This window comes from Rhodamnia argentea, chromosome 8, assembly GCF_020921035.1.
Source record: "Rhodamnia argentea isolate NSW1041297 chromosome 8, ASM2092103v1, whole genome shotgun sequence".
Taxonomy (NCBI): Eukaryota; Viridiplantae; Streptophyta; class Magnoliopsida; order Myrtales; family Myrtaceae; genus Rhodamnia; species Rhodamnia argentea.
Genome location: NC_063157.1, coordinates 28,194,391 through 28,202,730, shown reverse-complemented (window position 1 = coordinate 28,202,730; position 8,340 = coordinate 28,194,391). Strand labels below are relative to the sequence as shown.

Genomic DNA, 8,340 nt, shown 5'->3' with positions numbered 1-8,340 from the left:
GAAATAAATAGAATATTAAGATTTATAAAAAAATTTAGTTCGGGGTTTTTTTTTTTTGCGTCCACAAATTCGAATTATGCTTGCTTCCTGCGCGTTGATGGTAATTACCTAGGACAATCATTGAATTCCATGCGTAAATCTATCTTTTGCGACTTTAGGAGTGGAAACCCATCAAATCAGTGTCTGGAAAATCATTGAATATTTAGAAGTTCACTAAAGTCGTAAGATGTCGTATTTCTCACGGAATCTCTCCCCGCATATGCCATTACGTAAGCATTTTTGTTTTTTGGTCGAAAAGCATTTTCGTTTGGGCAGAGACAAAAGAGTCTTGGTTCGATGTCTCATAAATATATGTGGAGGAGGAAATACGAAAGATCAGAAGCTTAGAGCGAGCAATAATTAGCTAAGAAGAGCCGCGCACGAGAAAAATCATATCGAGCATGGCTACGACAAGGAGAACCATTAGGGTTCTCATGCTTCCATGGCTTGCTCATGGTCACATAGGTCCATTTCTAGAGCTAGCCAAGAAGCTCTCGAAGAGGAACTTCCATATCTTCCTGTGTTCGAGTCCTATTAATCTTACATCCATTGAAATCCCTCACGAATATGGTTCCACCATTGAGCTAGTGGAGCTCAATGTCCCATCTTTGCCTGGTCTCCCTCCTCAATACCACACAACTAGGGGCTTGCCGCCTCACCTCATGCCGAAACTGAAGACAGCCTTGGACATGGCAGGCCCCTGCCTCTCCAAAATCATCACTGAATGCCGACCCAATTTTCTTATCTTCGATCATCTCCTCCCTTGGGCGCCAGAAGTCGCGAGGTCGCACGGCATACCGTCGGTCGACTTCTCAGGCGTTGCAGCGGGTACGACTTCATATGCGCTCCACTCCATCAAGAGGCTGGGTGATGAGTATCCTTTCAAGGCAATGAGTCTTCAGGACCATTGGACCATGAAGTTTAGGAATCAATTTGAGCAAGCATCGGAGAATGGCATGAGCGACACGGAAAGGTTCATGCGGTGCATCCACCAATCGTCGGGCCTAATTTTCCTAAAGACCTTTAGGGAATTGGAGGGCAAATACATTGACTATTTAAGTGATCTTTTGGGGAAGAAAGTCGTGCCAGTCGGCCCGCTAGTTCAAGACCCTGTCCAAGAGGATGGGAATCCCATAATTGAGTGGCTTGATCAAAAGGAAAGATCGTCGGCCATATTCGTGTCGTTCGGCACGGAGTACTTCCTCTCGGAGAAGGAAAGAGAAGAGATAGCCTGTGGGTTGGAGCTTAGCAATGTCAACTTCATTTGGGTGGTTAAGTTTCCTGCGGAAGAGCACATCAAGCTTGAAGAGACACTTCCTAAGGGATTTCTTGGAAGGGTGAGAGATAGAGGACTAGTGATAGAGGGATGGGCACCGCAAGCTACGATTCTAGCGCATCCAAGCGTCGTTGGATTTGTGAGTCACTGTGGGTGGAGTTCGGTCATGGAGAGCATGACGTTTGGAGTCCCGATCATCGCGATGCCGATGCATCTCGACCAGCCGCTCAACGCGAGGGTCGTCGAGGACGTCGGTGTCGGATTGGAGGTGACAAGGAATGAGAGCGGAGAGCTGGAGAGAGAGGAGATTGCGAAGGTGATCAGGGGTGTTGTGGTGGAGGAAGGTGGGGAGCGTGTGAGGAATAGGGTCAAAGAAGTGAGTATCGGCATTAGGAACAAAGGAGATGAAGAGATTGATCAAGTGGAGGACGCGATTGTGAAGCTTTGTGGAATAGCGTTGGGTAGCTGTTGACTATTCCTTGAGTTTCTGTCTTGGGTTCTTGCAGATAAAGAGTGACTTGTAATAAAAGGTTGTACAATAATTTTCACAATTGTTGGCTATTTATGCCGAGGTCAAAATTATTCTTGAATGTTGTCTTGAGTTACTATTACCGACAACAAAACATCACCGCCCTCGCTTTGGCCTACGAGGGTATACTTACGCCTACGGCCGATCCTCAATAAAAAAAATTAAAGAAAAAAGAAAACATCAAAAAATTATTTAAAAAATATCTACGTTAGTATCATCAGTTTCACATAGGACGATCGGTATCCATATTAGAGATTTTTTTTTAATCAAAATTGGCCGATAGACTCAATTGGCACAAATGTAAAATGTTTAAGATTAAATTGCCTTTATTGAAAGATTTCGGACTGAATTGATACCAATGTAAAATGTTTATCGCATACTTTTACTGGTACATAAGTGGTGCCACTTTATATTGGCACAAGTCCACTCGGTGAGCGACACGTGTCTGAAAGGCCCGCATTGCAGATCTGTTCAGAAGTCTCTTTCTCGCTCACCTTCTCCCTTTAATAAACACCCGCCATGCTTTCTTGTCGCGGTCCTTTCCGATGGCCTTGTTGTCTTTTCTCCTTTTGAGTGCATCATTATCTTACATTATCATGGAAACAAAACCATTCTCAGTGGCACCAAAAGGTTCGAAAAAGAGAACAAGCAGGCAATTGACGCTAAGCCCTTTAGACCTGCTTCTGCGCACGTTCATCAACACAACGTTCCGGCTTCTGTCCTCCCATCTCTCGGCCACGTTTCGTGCAGATACACCCTCATGCAAATATAGCCTCTGAATCATTGAACAAAGTGAACCAGAATAAGCAACAAATGAGCCGAGAGAGACACAGACTCATTCACAAGCAAGAAATGAGCCCTTTAGTTGTAACTCCAGGCTTTAAGAATTTATTTTGTTTTTTTCCGCTCGTAACTGCAGGATTGGGTTTACTTCTTTTGTGACATGGCCACCAAAGATCTCATTCGTGATTTGATAGCTACATTTGAAAGGGTTGTCACTGGTCGATACATACTAATTCCTCTCCAAAATGGATACTCCATAAAACACAGAATGGGCATAGGGATGTCCCGGTGAGCTCAAATTGCCGCGCCCAGTATTGCGGGGAATACATTTCGAGTCCTGGCGTGAGTTCCCCTTTTGTCGACACTTTTAGGGGAAGGTCTACAGGAGTGAGAAGAGAGAGGCAAAATTTCGGAATTGTAATAAGAAACTCACAGCAACATGAGAAAATAAATAGAGTAAAGTAACGTAATTGTAATAAGAAAGTTTCGTTCTCATATACTAGCAAGACTCTGTACACGTGATACGGGTGTGTTAGATTTTTACAATCTTCGTGATTGACCGTATGCTTTGGTGATAACGTGTGTATATAGGATTCATCTTTTTCATTCTTTGAGTGAAATATGAAAGCAAAAGATTTCCTCCACCTCCTTTTTTTTCCCCCTGTACCTCTATGGTCTTGAGATCATGGGGTCGTGACTGAACCGCAAAAGTCACCATCAGACATAATTTTACATTTGAGCTTATAGTTGTAATTTAGGAGGTGAACATCAAAATTTCTATGTTGGCTTTATACGTCACAGTATAGGTAGGTAACCGGTTTGTACTTTTATGGTACCTTAATAACATGGATTTTAAAAAAGAAATTCTCACTTAGGCTCCGTTTCTTTTGCAAAAATAAATTATTCAAAAAAAATACTATTGTAAAAATGATTTTTTTTAATGGATAAAGAAATAACTGTTTGTATCGCTTAAAATAATTGTTCAAAGAAAAATATTTTCATCACCGACAACAATTATTATCTAAACATTTTCGTGAATAATAAAAATATTTTTCGTCCATTCAATTTTTATTAGCTATACAAGAGATCATTTTGAGGAAAATACTTTTCAAATACTTCATTTTTCACGAAACAAATAGAACCTCAAAATTATAAGATTTTCAAAATCAGGTTTTCTTTTTGCTCATACTAATCCAAACTATGGCTATGATTGTTTGGAGGAAATTTTCATGATAAAAGAAAATACTTTCCCGAAATCACTTTTTAGGAAAATGGTTAGTTCTCCTTTGTTTAATGATATGTAACTAAAAAATTTTTCTAGTGTTTGGATCTCATATGAAAAATGATTTTAATCTCATAAATTTATCTAAGGCGAAAAAAAAATCAAAATTAAGATTAATTTTTTCATCTTGTTTTATTTGTTCATTTTCTTTTCTTTTTTCTTTTTCGTTTTCCTTGCTAGTGGTTGGGCACTGGCCATAGGTGAGGGACAGCTCACCCAAGGCCGGCGAGCTTGAGCCCTTGCCAGAGGTCGATGAGTCGCAGCGAGCAAGACCTCGCTGTTCATCGACCTTTGGGGAGCTTGAAGCCGGTCGATCCGGGGAGGCTCGAACTAGTTGGCCTTGGGCGAGCTATCCCTCGCCTATGGTTGGCCTCCGATAAGGAAAAGAAAAAAAGAAAGAAAAGAAAAGAAAGAGAGGAAAAAAGAATTAAATTTAAAAAGTTCGAGATAAACAATTTTGGAATTTTTTTTCCTTTTTAGATTTATGCGTGAATTTCCGTTGATTGGAAACCGTATTTCACCGAGTAAGTGATTTTCGGCAATACCATACGGGTGAAAGTCCATAAAACTAATTCCCAAAACATACTTTCTCCCAAACAAGTACACGATATGCTTAGATATATATGTTTGAGCAAGCCTTGATCCTTCTTTTTGCACATAAAGATTTATATGGAAACCCTTGCGGGAAAAATCACGAGAAGAGGAGATGCAAAATCCACTATAGAATCAAGGATTACAAAAGGTGACTCTCAAAAAAATAAAAGTCTCTTTTTGTCTCTGCTTCTCAACAAAATAGCTTGAGAAAGAAGAATATTTATACTACTGCCCCCAAACCCTAACATTGACCCAAGCCCATAAAGAATTAAAGATATACTCAACAAATCTCCACTTTAGCTTGGATTTCTCAAATAGATATAAGTAATAAGCAATCTTCTCCTCCCACCAGAGTAAGACTCGGTTGCATCAAACATTAACCAAATCCAAGCAATGCTTAAATTTAGCAATAGGTAAGGACTTCGTCAACATATCAGCTGGATTGTTTTACGTACCAATCTTTAAGATCTTAATATAGCTATCAGCAAGAATGCCTTGAATATAATGATACCACCCATCCATGTCCTTTACCTTCTCATGATACATCCGATCTATAGTAAGATGTATAATACTCGACTATCACAAGTGGGTAATAGTTAACCATGATCCACATTGAGCTCCCCAAATATGCCTCTTAACCATATGGCATCTTTAACTGCCTCTGTAATATCTATATACTCTGTCTTTGTAGTAGACAAAATAACAATATGCTGTAAAGAAGCTTTGCGGTTGACTGGACAACTTTCAATAGTAAAGATGTACCCAATCAAAGACCTCTTATCAAGGTCACAGCCATAATCAAAATCAACATATCTTGTAAGAGTTTCACAAGTTTTTCCAAGCTCTAAACTATAATCCGAAGTACCCTTCAGATATCTCAAAATCCACTTCACAACTTCCCAATGAACTTTGCCTGGGCATGATAAATATCTACTTACTTCGTTAGAGCATGGGAGATAGGGTCGAAAGCAAACCATAACATACATAAGGTTACCAATTGCACTAGAGTATGAAATATGTCACATATATTGTATCTATGGAATATGTGACATATACAGTATTTCCTCATCTGTTTGTGGAAATAAACTAGCTTATAATCTAAATAAGCAGCAAGAGGAGTACTTACCGGTTTGGCATCTACGAGTTAAGCGCATCTGCCAAGAATCTCCTAGCTATACCGGTACTAGAGAGCATTTTATGAGCTGTCTCTAGTAATATTCTGCTAATCAATTACGCAAGAAGTTGTGGTTCATTAGAACTAGTGTAATGTCCCACTATGCCTTCCGTCGTGCAAAATTCATTTAACACCTCCCAGCAGAACTTCATGCTTTTATCAATCCGCACATGCTTGATCGTTTTATCAATTTCCTTTTCGATCAAAGCTCTCAACTGTTTGATCCGGACAATAGCATTAAACTTGTGCTTAAGCACAAACACCCAGGTTTTCCTCGTGTAGTCATCAATAATTATTAGCATAAATTTGGCACTTTTCCTAGAAGGAAATCGTGATAACCTCCGAACATTCAAGTGAATTAATTCTGTAATTTTTGCGGTTCTTTGACAGCCACACTAAACAACACTTTTCATCGTTGGTCTAGATCGTAACACCTACATACATTCAGTTTGTTAGCAATACAATCACAAAGTAAATTTCTTTCACTTAGAAACTATAGGCTTTTCTTGCAAATGTGCCTCAAATGCATATGCCACAATTGAAACTCTCCAATAGATGCATCCGATGTCTCCGTGGCAAAATCTGTCACTATCTCACCTTGAAGCTCATATTGATCAATATACTTGATTTCTTTCATTATCATCAAGGGACCTTGAATAATTTTCAAAAATCTATATTCTCAAGAATACCGACACCTAATAGAATCCAAGGCACTCAAGGAAATTAGGTTCTTCTTCAACTCTAGAACATGCCTCACTCTAGTCAATATCCTCATAATACCGTCATGCACTCTGATTAATACCTACAACATTGCATTAAGCGTTGTTCTACAATTGTACTTTACTATTATCCATGCATTGATAAGTAAACAATCATTTCCTATTTTGTGTAGCATGAAAAGAGCAATCAGAATCCATAATCCATGCATCAAACGAAATGTCATCGATGATAGACAAGACATAATCAGCATTGTTCGAATTACGATCGGCTACAATTGCAACATCATTTGTACACTCAACTCCAATTCCCTTACCCTTCTCATTTTTTAACTTAAGGTAATCCTTTCTAAGGTGCCTCCTCTTGCCACAGCTCAACAGATAGCACCACCAGTCCTAAAATGATTAACGTCTATTCGAGTTGATACTACTTCTGCTAACACGAATACTAGTTCTTTCTCTATTTTCACTTACTAAAACAAGAGGCACAGATTCATTAGATTCTCTTTCACGAATGTCTTCGCTCAGATTCAGATCTCCAATCCCATTAAGGTCAAGCTTGTTGACTCGGAAGGATTACTAATAACGATGTGATGAGTATTCCTACTATCAAGTAATGATGATAATAATCAAAGCACAAACCTGGGAAAAAAACACTAGAAGTGCCATAACTTGTGTAGGGCGTTCACTTGAGTGCCATAACTTTCAAAACGTTCGGTTAAGTGCCATAACTTTCAAAAATCGTTCACTTGAGTCCTGCGTCAGACAAAATCGTTCACTTGAGTGCTACGGTAACTTTTCAGCACTTGCCACGTCGGCTTTTCGGCGTGCTGCAGTAACTTTCCGGCATGCCACGTCGGCTTTCCTACATGCTACAGTAACTTTTCCAGCGTGTCACGTCGGCTTTCTGGCTGCCACGTCAACATGACACTCAAGTGAACGATTTTTGAAAGTTATGGCACTTAAGTGAATATTTTGAAAGTTATAGCACTCAAGTGAATGTCGTACAAAAGTTATGGCACTTCTAGTGTACTTTTCCCGCATAAACCTTATCTTCAAATTCAACATCAACCATATTCAATTGACTAATGATCACATTGAATTCATTGATATGATTAGCAATCGACGCACCTTCGCCTATGTTTATATTAAACAGACGTCGTATCAAATAGGCCTTGTTGATCGTAGATGGCTTTTTGTATATGTCCGGTAGGCATTTATTATACCCGTAGTGATAATCTCTTTCATAAAATTAATTGTAATATTACGAGCCAACGTTAGTCGAATAACATTAATTGCTTGTCTATCCAGCAATTCTCGGTCGCCTTGCTTCATCGACAATGTTTTCTCCCCGGATAAAGGTAAGTACAGTTTCATCTAATATAGATAATCTTCAATCTCCATCTTCTAGAAATCAAAATCCTTGCCATAAAATTTGTTGATTTACACTTTACATTCTTCTGTCGCCATCTATTGGCTTCAACTTCAGCCAAGTTTAGATAGCAAGCGATCTAACAAGAAAATAGACAGAACAATAAAATAAATTGGATACCAGATTTATGTGATTTAGCGATAGAGACCTACGTCCATGGAGAGAGCAGCAATGAATTTTCCTATAAATGAAGCGATACAATGAATATTATAGATCACGCTCAAGTCACTCAAACATACTCGGTGTTTCTCGGCCCCTAGTTACATCCAATAATCCACAATTATTTAGTCCCACAATTGCTCACGAAATAATCTCTCAATCCCACAAAGAAATTCACAAATATTACTCACAAGATTTACTTGGCTTCAAACAATAGGGATATAACTCACTAACAGAAGCTCCTCTTTAATACTCTTCACAAAGAACATACAATTCTTATTTATAGGCAAGGGTTGGATCAAAATAGGAAACCTTCTCCAACTAGAAAACCATCAATTAGATAGCTATTCAAAATA

The 8,340-nt window shown here is 39.0% G+C and overlaps 1 pseudogene; it reads left to right on the top strand.

Annotated features, from left to right (window-relative positions):
• The first annotated feature begins 466 nt into the window (after nucleotides 1–466).
• On the top strand, nucleotides 467–1,829 carry LOC115738332 (annotated as a pseudogene).
• Nucleotides 1,830–8,340: the final 6,511 nt, after the last annotated feature.